Here is a 12,236-nt window from a genome sequence, read left to right on the forward strand (position 1 = left end):
GTGCTCACAAAGTTCTAAATGAATGCATAAAGGAATAATGAGAATCTGGATTAAGAGCCCTGTAAAGAAGGTGACTTTATAGTGACATGAAGTTTAAGCCAATATTTTTAGACTAGGAGGATCCAAGGCTTCAGCCTCGGTCTGTGAATCTGTCATTGCCAGGTCCCTCCTGGGGGCCTCTCAGGGGTAGTAGACTGCCTCCTCTAGAGTCCTTCTCTGAGGCTTTTTCCTGGTATCACTTGACAGACTTTGCCTACCTTGAACTTCTTTCTGATTCTGTTATCAACCCATCCATGACACCTGGTTTCTTCCTGTCCTGGATGAATTTCTGTTCCTGACCTGGGCATTACTTGAATTTAACTTTCTTTTTTATCTACTGGTTGCCTTGTTTTAGTGTCCATGGAGGGACCGTGATTCCGGTAACGAAAATTTGTATTTTCTGATGAGTGTGAGGACATTAAAGAAAATGTTAACCATTATTGTATTTGGGCTGATGTACTGGACATTTTTTTTCTTCTTCTGTATTTATGACTCATGGATTTTTTCCAGATTTGTTGTGCTGAATATAATCCACACATATAATGGAAAGGTAAATGTTTTAACAATACTGCATGATGTCTGACTTAGAACTACATGGCATGCTACTCCACTTATAATACATCATATGGTATCCCTTCTTCCAAAGTGTACAACATGAGTAAAACTTGAGGCACAGAAAGTCAACAAAAAGTCTTTGTTCATTTCTGGCCTTTTATACTCTATGGTCACTTTACTGTCTCTCCTATCATACTCATCCCAAGTACTTTGGAAAGTTCCCAAGGAATACCTAATGCTCTGAATATAAGAATTGGGTTTGCTACTTGCTGAATTTGCTGTTCTTCTTCTCTGCCCCACCTCCCTGTGGTGAGGTTTACTGCCCAGGGACATGACCAAGGGCATGGAGGCAAGTCTTGGGATCTTCCACCTCTACTGAGGTCATCATCTTCCCTTACTCTGGAAACTGTTGAATCTGCCTCTGTTACTTGTTCTCCCAATGGCCCATGCTAGTTTCTTTCTCTTTTTACTTGCAACTCTTTCTATTTTTAAAACTTTATTTATTTATTTTTATAGAGACAGGGTCTCACTCTATTGCCCAGGCTGGTCTCAAACTCCTGGACTCATATGATCCTCCTGCTTCAACTTCTCAAAGTGCTGGGATTACAGGTGTGAGCCACCATGCCAGGCCTTTCTCTCTCAACATTATAGTGAGTTCATGAGAGCAAACCTATTGGACATGTTTGAACATTTCCTGAGCTGTAGTCACAATTACTACAATGCTTGTCACTATCTCATTGTCAGTGCCTGCCTTGGAGCAGATGTGAGTGCTCCAGATCTCTTTTCCCTTCAGACAAATTACATACCAAGATGCCTCTTTGTCCTTCATGCAAATGTTTCCCTGTCAAGTCTCCCCTGCAATTCTTGAGCTGTCTGCAAGCATGTCTGGATTTTAAGGTTAATATTCCATGGGCTGCCAAGCTGGAAATCTGCCATACAAATGACTGTGCTTAATTTGATTGATGGAACTTATTGTGGGTATATCTCTTGTTTTGCACATTTTTTATTCTTGGAAGACCAGGACAAGACATTGCACCGTATTGTTTTGTGACTCAGAGAGGACTCTGAGTAACCTTGGGGAAAAGGAGCACTTAGCTGTTTTGCTTACATGCAGTGTGGTGTTTCTGTGGGAGCTTGCCAGCTTCACATGTACACCATTTATCAATTAAATTCCTCAGCTCTCAGATGAACTTGATCTTAAGACAGTCTTGAATTGCCTTTTAGAAAAATGGGAAAACCAGGATTGGGGGGCATTGGAATTATGAATAGTGTTGATTTTGAATTTGTGAAAGATGGTTGATCTAATAATATCAATACTAGAAATAATATTAACATTGATACTAATATTAGCTCTCAGATATTGAATACCTATGTTCTAGGCTCTTTGCTAATAAATTTATCTACATTGTCACATTTCTCTGAAGTAGAAATATGATCCTCTTGTGACAAAAGATAAATCAAAATACTGGAGGGGTTAAACACCTTGCCAAACAATACATAACTTATATGTGGCAGAAAATGCTTTGTTTCTTTGTGAATCATATTCTTTTAAATCATTCTATGATGAATATAAAGATGGCAAATGTGTTCCCTGATATTGGTGAAACTGTACTCACAGCATCACAGAGTCTTGATTGTGGGCTCTTTATTCATTGGCAGGGACCCTAGGCTCTGTCTGTAAGTAAGATGATCAAGAAACCAGTTCCCGTGGCTTGAGGAAAACAAAATAGATCAAGGCTAGGACACTGGAGTGCTAAGCAAAAAAAAATGAGGAAAAAACAAATTGAATTAATGGGGAAATTAATTCAAGGGATGAGAAATTCTCCAGCTCAGATACAAAATAAGTGAATGTTCAGAACTCAACCAAGCTTCTGAATACTGAACTTGGGGCAGTCTATTGATGAGGCTGAATGTACAGTTAAAAAAAGTTGCAGTGATTAGAATGACTAAGGAAGTGGTCCTTAGATGGGCCGGCAGAAATCTGCACACTTGGACGTGCTTCTTTTCTCCCAGGTCTGCAAAATAATCCAATAAACAACCTTAGCAGCCTGAGAGGTCAACTCACCTCTCATTGGGTCTACAGAGTCAGTCCAAATCTACTACCTCTCATTATCCTTATTAGTTCTTCATCCTTGATTCAGAGCTTCTGGAAGAAGATGCCTCTTCAGTTTCACCAGGACAGATTTAGTTCTGAATATTCTCACATCTCTTGGCTTTAACCTAAAGAAATACCTTCTAGAATGTCTTAATTTTCTTTGCACAACAGAAGCCAGACCAGTGAAAGCACGTACAACAAAGCAAACTCATCTCATTCTCTAAGGAGAAAAGACTGGTTATACTGGTAAATACCTCTAGTTTTTCATGTTAATTGAGACTTCATTTACTTAGGTGAAATATAGATGAATCGTTAAACCTATCTTATGTGACCCCAAGGTAAGGGACTAAGTCTAAGGAATAGAAATTTCTAGGAGACCAACTTTTCTCAGCCCAATGGGAAACATTACAGTAGTCAGAACTGTCCAGATGTGAAATGAGCTATATCAGGAGAAAAGCCATACACTGAAAAAATGACAGGTTGCTAGACACAACCTAACTGAGGCTAGATAAGCACTTGAAAGTTATGCTGGGGATAGAGCACCAATATCATGTGGGAGATTGGATTTAAATTCCTGTATTGATTAGTTATTGCTCTATAACAAATCATTACAAAATTTAATAGCTTAAGGCAATTTGTATGTTTAGCTCACATTGTCTATGGGACATTTAAGTGATTCTTTAAGTCTTGGTTGAGCTCCCTCATGTGTTTGTAGTCAGCTGATCTAGGTCGGGGAGGCTTTACTAAGGTAGATTGGGCTCTTCCATAAATTGAGGGGTGGATGACAATTGTCTGGTTGAGAATGGCAATGGCTGGGACAAATCGGTGCTCTTCTATGAGGTCTCTCATTTTGCAGCAGGCTCTCCTGGTGTTGTTCATGTAGTAGTAGTAGGGATCCAAAAGAACAACACACTCAAGCCTCTTGAGACCTGTGCTTGGAACTGACACTTTTACTATATCCTGCAAGGCAGTCAAGATTCCAAGAGTGAGGTAAGAATGACTCTGCCCTCTTAATTAGGAGGAATTGCAAACATTAATTGCAAACAATGTAAATACTAGCAGAGGAAAAATGTTGGCCACTCTTTTGTATTTGACCGCAATCCTCCTTTCATTCCAAAGAGTGGTGATTGTAGATTTGTGGGCCTATCTTAGTCATTTTATGAACAGGCTATGATTTTTATTTAGTTTTTCTTCTACTAATATACAGCCTGTTTATAACTAAATGATTAATGATTCCTTATAGTAGAAATCTACAGATATCAGCTATGGTTCTTTGCATAATATATAAAAATAATTAAAATTTTGTCCTGTCTTTTACAGGATTTTTTCTTTTTACTTTAAATTCTGGGATATATGTGCAGAACACACAGATTTGTTACATTGGTATAAATGTGCCATGGTGGTTCGCTGCACCCATCAGCCTGTCATCTACGTTAGGTATTTCTCTTATTACTGTCCCTCCTCTAGCCTCCCACCCACAGAGAGCCCCCATTGTGTGATGCTCCCCTCCCTGTGCCCATGTGTGCTTATTGTTCAACTCCTACTTATGAGTGAGAATATGCAGTGTTTGGTTTTCTATTCCTGTGTTAGCTTGCTGAGAATGATGGTTTCCAGCATCATGCATGACCCTGCAAAGGATACGAACTCATCCTTTTTATGGCTGCATATTCCATGGTATATATGTGACACATTTTTTCTATCCAGTCTATCATTGATGAGCATTTGGGTTGGTTCCAAATCTTTGCTATTGTGAACAGTGCTGCAGTAAATAAATGTGTGCATGTGTCTTTATAGTAGAATGATTTATAATCCTGTGGGTATATATCCAGTAATGGGATTGCTGAGTCAAATAGTATTTCTGGTTCTAGATCCTTGAGGAATCGCCACACTGTCTTCCACAATGGTTGAAATAATCTACACTCCCACCAACAGTGTAAATGCATTCCTGTTTCTCCACATCTTCTCCAGCATCTGTTGTTTCCTGATTTTTTTAATGGTCACCATTCTAACTGGTGTGAGATGGTGTCTCATTGTGGTTTTGATTTGCATTTCTCTAATGACCAGTGATTATGAGCTTTTTTTCTTGTTTGTTGGATGCATAAATATCTTCTTTTTTGAGAAGTGTCTGTTCATATCCTTCACCCACTTTTTGATGGTTTTTTTTTTTTTCATGTAAATTTGTTTAAGTTCCTTGTAGGTTCTGAACATTAGCCCTTTATCAGATGGATAGATTTCAAAAAATTTCTCCCATTCTGTAGGTTGCCTGTTCACTCTGATGATAGTTTCATTTGCTGTGCAGAAGCTTTTTAGTTTAATTAGATCCCATTTGTCAATTTTGGCTTTTGTTGCCATTGCTTTTGGTGTTTTAGTAATGAAGTCTTTGCCCATGCCTATGTCCTGAATGGTATTGCCTAGGTTTTCTTCTAAGGTTTTTATGGTTTTAGGTCTTGCATTTAAGTTTAAACGATCTTGAGTTAATTTTTGTATAAGGTGTAAGGGACAGGTCCAGTTTCAGTTTTCTGCATATGACTAGCCAGTTTTCCCAACACCATTTATTAAATAAGAAATATTTTCCCCATTTGTTGCTTGTGTCAGGTTTGTCAAATAACAGATGGTTGTAGAGGTGTGGTGTTATTTTCGAGACCTCTGTTGTGTTCCATTGGTCTATATATCTGTTTTGGTACCACTGCCATGCTGTTTTGGATACTGTAGCCTTGTAGTATGGTTTTAAGTCAGGTAGTGTGATGCCTCCAAAATAGACCACTTGCCAGACTAATAAAGAAGAAAAAAGAGAAGAATCAAATAAACACAATAAAAAACGATAAAGGGGATATCACCAGTGATCCCACAGAAATACAAACTACCATCAGAGAATACTATAAACACTTCTACATAAATAAACTAGAAAATCTAGAAGAAGTGAATAAATTCCTGGACACAAACACCCTCTCAAGACTCAACCAGGAAGAAATCACATCCCTGAATAGACCAATAACAAGTTCTGAAATTGAGGCAGTAATTAATAGCCTACCAACGAAAAAAAGCACAGGACCAGATGGATTCACAGTTGAATTCTACCAGAGGTACAAAGAGGAGCTGGTACCATTTCTTCTGAAACTATTCCAAACAATAGAAAAAGAGAGACTCCTCCCTAAATCATTTTATGAAGCTGGCATCACTCTGATACCAAAACCTGGCAGAGACACAACAAAAAAAAAAAAAAGAAAATTTTAGGCCAATATCCCTGATGAACATTGATGCAAAAATCCTCAATAAAATATTGGCAAACAGAATCTAGCAGCACATCAAAAAGCCTACCCACCATGATCAAGTCGACTTCATCCCTGGGATGCAAGGCTGGTTCAACGTACACAAATCAATAAATGTAATCCATCACATAAACAGAACCAATGACAAAAACCACATGATTATCTCAATAGATGCAGAAAAGGCCTTCAGCAAAATTCAACACCCCTTCATGCTAAAAACTCTCAATAAACTAGGTATTGATGGAATGTATCTCAAAATAATAAGAGCTATTTATGACAAATCCACAGCCAATATCATACTGAATGGTCAAAAGCTGGAAGCACTCCCTTTGCAAACCGGCACGAGACAAGGATGTCCTCTCTCACCACTCCTATTCAACATAGTATTGGAAATTCTGGCCAGGGCCATCAGGCAAGATAAAGAAATAAACCATATTCGAATAGGAAGAGAGGAAGTCAAGTAGTCTCTATTTACAGATGACATGATTGTATATTTAGAAAACCCCATCGTCTCAGCCCCAAATCTCCTTAAGCTGATAAGTAACTTCAACAAAGTCTCAGGATACAAAATCATTGTGCAAAAATCACAAGCATTCCTATACACCAATAATAGACAAACAGAGAGCCAAATCATGACTGAACTTCCATTCACAATTACTACAAAGAGAATAAATACCTAGGAATACAACTTACAAGGGATGTGAAGGACCTCTTCAAGGAGAACTACAAACCACTGCTCAAGGAAACAAGAGAGAACAGAAAGAAATGGAAAAACATTCCATGCTCATGGGTAAGAAGAATCAGTATCATGAAAATGGCCATACTGCCCAAAGTAATTTGCAGATTCAATGCTATCCCCATCAAGCTACCATTGACTTTCTTCACAGAATTAGAAAAATCTACTTTGAATTTCATATGGAACCATAATAAGCCATATAGCCAAGACAATCTTTTACAGGATTCTTACATCAATAATCAAATCAACTACCCAACAACATTAGTATTTGTACCGCTATATTCAAAACTTATAAATACTTGATTATGTATGACCTATGCAACCAACTTTAGTGGTATTTGTACCACTAAATTCAAAGCTTATAAACACTTGATTATGTATGACCCATGCAACTAACTTTTGAGGCAGGTAGGGCATTCATTTAACAGAGGAAAAACTAGGGCTCAAAGGGCTTATGGAAATTGCCCAATATCACCTAGTGACATGCCCCTGAGATCAATGTCTTAGACTCTTTTTCACAGTTCTTAAGTCTTTTCCTGGGAAGATGTTGGTTTTCAGCAGAGATGTTTCCTGTCTCATACCATTAGGAGGCCATTTTACTTTAATAAGAAATAAAATCTTGCTTTACGTCCTGAGTTCATGTTCCTTTCCAAAGTAAATAATATGTTCAAAGGCGTAGGAAGATGAAGTTCTTATAAATTAAATCATAATATTAGTTTTTCTGTTCTGCCTTTCTTGTCTTATATGTTCAATTTAGCATATTTCAAGAATACGTAATCTTTAGCAAGTATCCACCTATGGCCTTAGGCAATTCTAGACATTTTTACATGTATTATCTGATACTTCATAAACACTCCATGTAATTATAATATTATATAATAAAATAATGATAATACTGTGGAAAGTAAGGTTCAGAGGGAATAAATGGCCTATAAGGTAACACAGTTCAACAGGGGTAAACCCAGCAATTAAAACTTAATTTCACTCCAAATCTTATATTCCAAAACCTCTTTTATTATCTTATTTCCTTGAATGTATAATAAAATTTTACATCTTGATGGCATTTTGGTGTTCCTTGAATTACTGTTATATTTATAACTTCAGGTTTTTATTACAAAAGGATTGGCAACAAATGATGGCCAATGTAAAATTTCTTTCCCTACTTTACAATTAGAGATAGTGGGATAGAGCTTGGTCAGTTGACTTGTTCAAAGTCCCATGGCTATTTGTGGCAGAGCTTGGACGTAAAATCAGATCTGTTAAATTCTAAGATGGGTTTTCTTTCCAATTATCTGTTAATGTCTCCACATACTAGGAATTCTACCTCTTATTTGTTCACTTTAGGTTTGCAATGCTCATTTCTTTGTTTTCCTCTTTAGACACTGAAATATTTAATCAAAATAATGCAACAATAGGAACTAAGTTTGACACTAGGAAACATGCATTCAAATCACAACTCTGTTACATTTTTTTAATATTATTTTTTTCTTTTTCAACTTTTATTCTAGGTTCAAAGGACATATGTGCAGATTTGTTACATGGGTAAATTACATGTCACAGGGGTTTGGTATACAAATGATTTTGTCACCCAAGTAATGAGCATAGTACCCAATAGGTAGTTTTTTGACCCTTATCCTTGTGCCACCCTCCACCCTCAAGTAGGCCCCCCAGTGTCTACTGTTTCCCTCTTTATGTCCATTTGTATTTAATGTTTAGCTCACACTCATAAGTGAGAATATGTGATATTTGGTTTTCTGTTCCTGTATTAATTTGCTTAGAATAATGGCCTTTGGCTGCATTCATGTTGCTGCAAAGAATGTGATTTTGTTCATTTTTATGGCTGTGTAGTATTTCATGCTGTATTTGTATCACATTTTCTTTATCTACTCCATCATTTATGGGCCTCTAGGTTAATTCCATGTCTTTGCTATTGTGAATAATACTACAATGAACATACAAGTGAATATGCCTTTTCAGTAGAATGATTTATTTTTGTTTTGGCACATTCCCAGTAACGGGATTGCTAGATCAAATGGTAGTTCTGTTTTAAATTTTATGAGAAATCTCCAACTGCTTTTCACAGTGGCTGAACTAATTTACATTCCCACTAATAGTATATAAGCATTCCCTTTCCTCCATAACCTTTCCAACATCTGTTTTTCTTTGACTTTTTAATAATAGTCATTCTGACTGGTGTCAGAGATATTACTGATATCTCATTGTGATTTTGATATGTGTTTCTCTAAAGATTAGTGATGCTGAGCATTTTTAAAATATACTTGTTGGCCATGTGCGTGTCTTCTTTTGAGAAGTATCTGTTCATGTTTTTATGCACATTTTAATGGGGTTGTATGTTTTTACCTTGTTGATTTGTTTAAATTCCTTATAGATTTTGGATATTAGGCCTTTGTTAAATCCATTGGTTGCAAATATTTTCTCCCACCCTGTAGGTTGTCTGTTTACTCTAATGATTTCTGAGCTGTTCAAATCAGAAAATGCTACTGAAGTTCTTTAGTTTAATTAGATCCTATTTGTCTATTTTTGTTTTTGTTGCAACGGCTTTTGGAGGCTTGGTCATAAAATCTTTCCTAAGGCCTGTGTCTGGAATGGTATTTCCTATATTTTATTCTAGGGTTTTTATATTTTTAGGTTTTACATTTAATCTTTAATCCACCTTGAGTTGGTTTTTATATATGTTGATTGGCAGCAGTACAGTTTCAATATTCTGCATATGCCCAGCCAGTTATCCCAGCACCATTTATTGAATAGGGAGTCATTTCCACAATGCTTATAATTATTGATATTGTTAAACATCAGTTGGTTATAGGTGTATGACTTTATTTCTGGGTTCCCTAACCTGTTTCATTGATCTATATGTCTGTTTTTGTATAAATACCATGCTGTTTTAGTTACTGTAGGCTTGCTTGAAGTCAGGTAATTTAATGCTTCTAGTTTTGCTCTTTTTGTTTAGGATTGCTGTGGCTATTCAGAATCTTTTTTGGCTCTATATGAATTTTATAATTTTTTTCTAATTCTGTAAGAGCTGATATTGGTAGTTTGAAAATGATAGCATTAAATTTGTAAATTGCTTTGGGAAGTCTGGCCATTTTAACAATATGATTCTTTGTATCCATGAGTATGAAATGTTTTTCCATTTGTTTGTGTCATTTCTGATTTCTTTAAGCAGTATTTTTTACTTCTCATTGTAGAGCTCTTTCACCTCCCTGGCTAACTCTACTCTTACGTATTTTATTCTTTTTGTGGCTATTGTGAATGGGGTTGTGTTCTCTTTTTTGTTATTATTATTTTTTTGGAGGGGGATGGTGTTTTTGATTTGGCTCTCAGCTTGAATGTTATTGGTTTACAAAAATGCTACAGCTTTTTGTACATTGGTTTTGAGTCCTGAAATTTAACTGAAGTTGTTTTTCAGTTCTACGAGCCTTTGGGCAGAGACTATGGGGTTTTCTAGTTATAGAATTATATTGTCTGTGAAGAGAGATAGTTTGACTTCCTCTCTTTTGGATGCGTTTTTTTTTTTCTTTCTCTTGCCCAATTGCTCTGGCTAAAACTTCCAGTACTATGTTGTATAGCAGCGGTGATAGTGGGCATTCTTATCTTGTTCTGGTTCCAAAAGGGAATGCTTACAGCTTTTTCCCAGTCAGTATAATGTTGACTATGGATTTGTCATGGATGGCTCTTATTATTTTGATGTATATTCCATTGAAGTGTAGAATAAACATTCTTCTCGTCTGGCATATACTCTATGACTGGCTACATTCTTGGCAATAAAGCAATTCTCAAAAATTCCAAAAAAGCTGAAATTATATCAACCACACTCTTGGACCACAGTGTAATAAAAATAAATACCAATACCAAGAAGTTACCTCAAAGCCATACCATTACATGGAAATTAAACAACCTGCTGCTGAATGACTTTTGAGTAAAGAATGAAGTTAAGGAAGAAATAAAAAATTTCTTTGAAACTAATTAAAACAAAGATACACCATACCAGGATCTTTCAGAGAGAGCTAAAGCAGTGTTTAGAGGAAAGCTTACAGGGCTAAACACCTTCATCAAGAAGTTAGAAAGATCTCAAATTAACAACTTAACATCATACCTAAAGCTACTAGATAAACAGGAGCAAACCAACCCAAAAGGTAACAAAAGAAAAGAGATAACCAAAATCAGATCCGAACTGAACAAAATTGAGATGTGAAAGTCTACACAAAATATTAATGAAACCTAAAGTTTGTTCTTTGGGAGAGTGAATAAGTTTGACACACTGCTAGGTAAATTAATAGAGAATAAAGAAAGATGGTCCAAATAAACACAATCGTAAATGACAAAGATGACTTTACCACTATGCCACCATTATACAAAAGCTCTCAGAGACTTTTAAAAACACCTCTATGCATGCAAACTAGAAAAACTAGAATAAATTTATTAATTCCTGGAAACTTACAATGTCACAAGATTGATCCAGAAAGAAATTTAAATACTGAGTAGACCAATAATGAGTTCAAAACCTGAATCAGCATAAAAAAAAAAAAAAACCCGTATCAACCAGGAAGATCCCTGGACCAGAAAGATTTACATCCATGTTCTACCAGATGTGTAAAGAACAGTTCATACTAATGCTACTGAAATTATTTCAAAAAATTGAGGAGGAGAGACTCCTCCCTATCTCATTCTATGAGGCTAGCATCATTCTGACACCAAAACCTTGCAGAGACACACACAAAAATGAAAACTTAAGGGCAGTATTCCTGATGAACATAGATGCAAAAATCCTCAATAAAACACTAGCAAATAAAATCCGACAGCACATCCAAAGCTAATTGGCTATGAAGAAGTAGGTTTTTATTTTTTTCCTCCTGGGATGCAAGGTTGGTTCAACATAGCCCGAATGAATAAATATGCTTCTTCACATAAACATAACTAAAAACAGAAATCACATGATCATCTTAATAGATGCAGAAAAGGCTTTTGATAAAATTTAACATCTTTTCATGTTAAAAACTGTCAATAATTTGGGCATCAAAGGAACATTTCTTCATTATTTTAATTGGAAAAAACAGCATTGTTTATAATTTCTAGTTTTATGATATATATCTTATCTCTTCATTTGATATTAAATCAATTTTTTCTCATAAACCAATGGGCATTTTTCAATGAAATAATATGCATGCTTCTATACCTTCCTGCAAGAAGAAGATCAGCCAGAGAGGGCAGTAAAAACCTGTTTCAGTAGGAATGTTGCTTAGGAGAATAAACTAATAGAAAATATTAATGAGTTTGTGTTAGGTATTTACTTTCCTCTAAGGGTTTTACTGGTGGAGCAAAGTGTCTAATATGATAGATAAATGAGAAAGAAAATATCAATTTTGATGAATTTGAGGATGTACTCATTATTCCTTTTTTGTAAAATTCAATTAGATTGGTAAATTTCTCCTAATATAAATCCAGACCTTGTACACAGACAGAGAGTTGGGGATTGAGACACACGCAGAGGGAGAGAGAGAGAGAGAAACAGAAGTAGGCC

The sequence above is a fragment of the Chlorocebus sabaeus genome, chromosome 8 (assembly GCF_047675955.1).
Source record: "Chlorocebus sabaeus isolate Y175 chromosome 8, mChlSab1.0.hap1, whole genome shotgun sequence".
Lineage (NCBI taxonomy): Eukaryota > Metazoa > Chordata > Mammalia > Primates > Cercopithecidae > Chlorocebus > Chlorocebus sabaeus.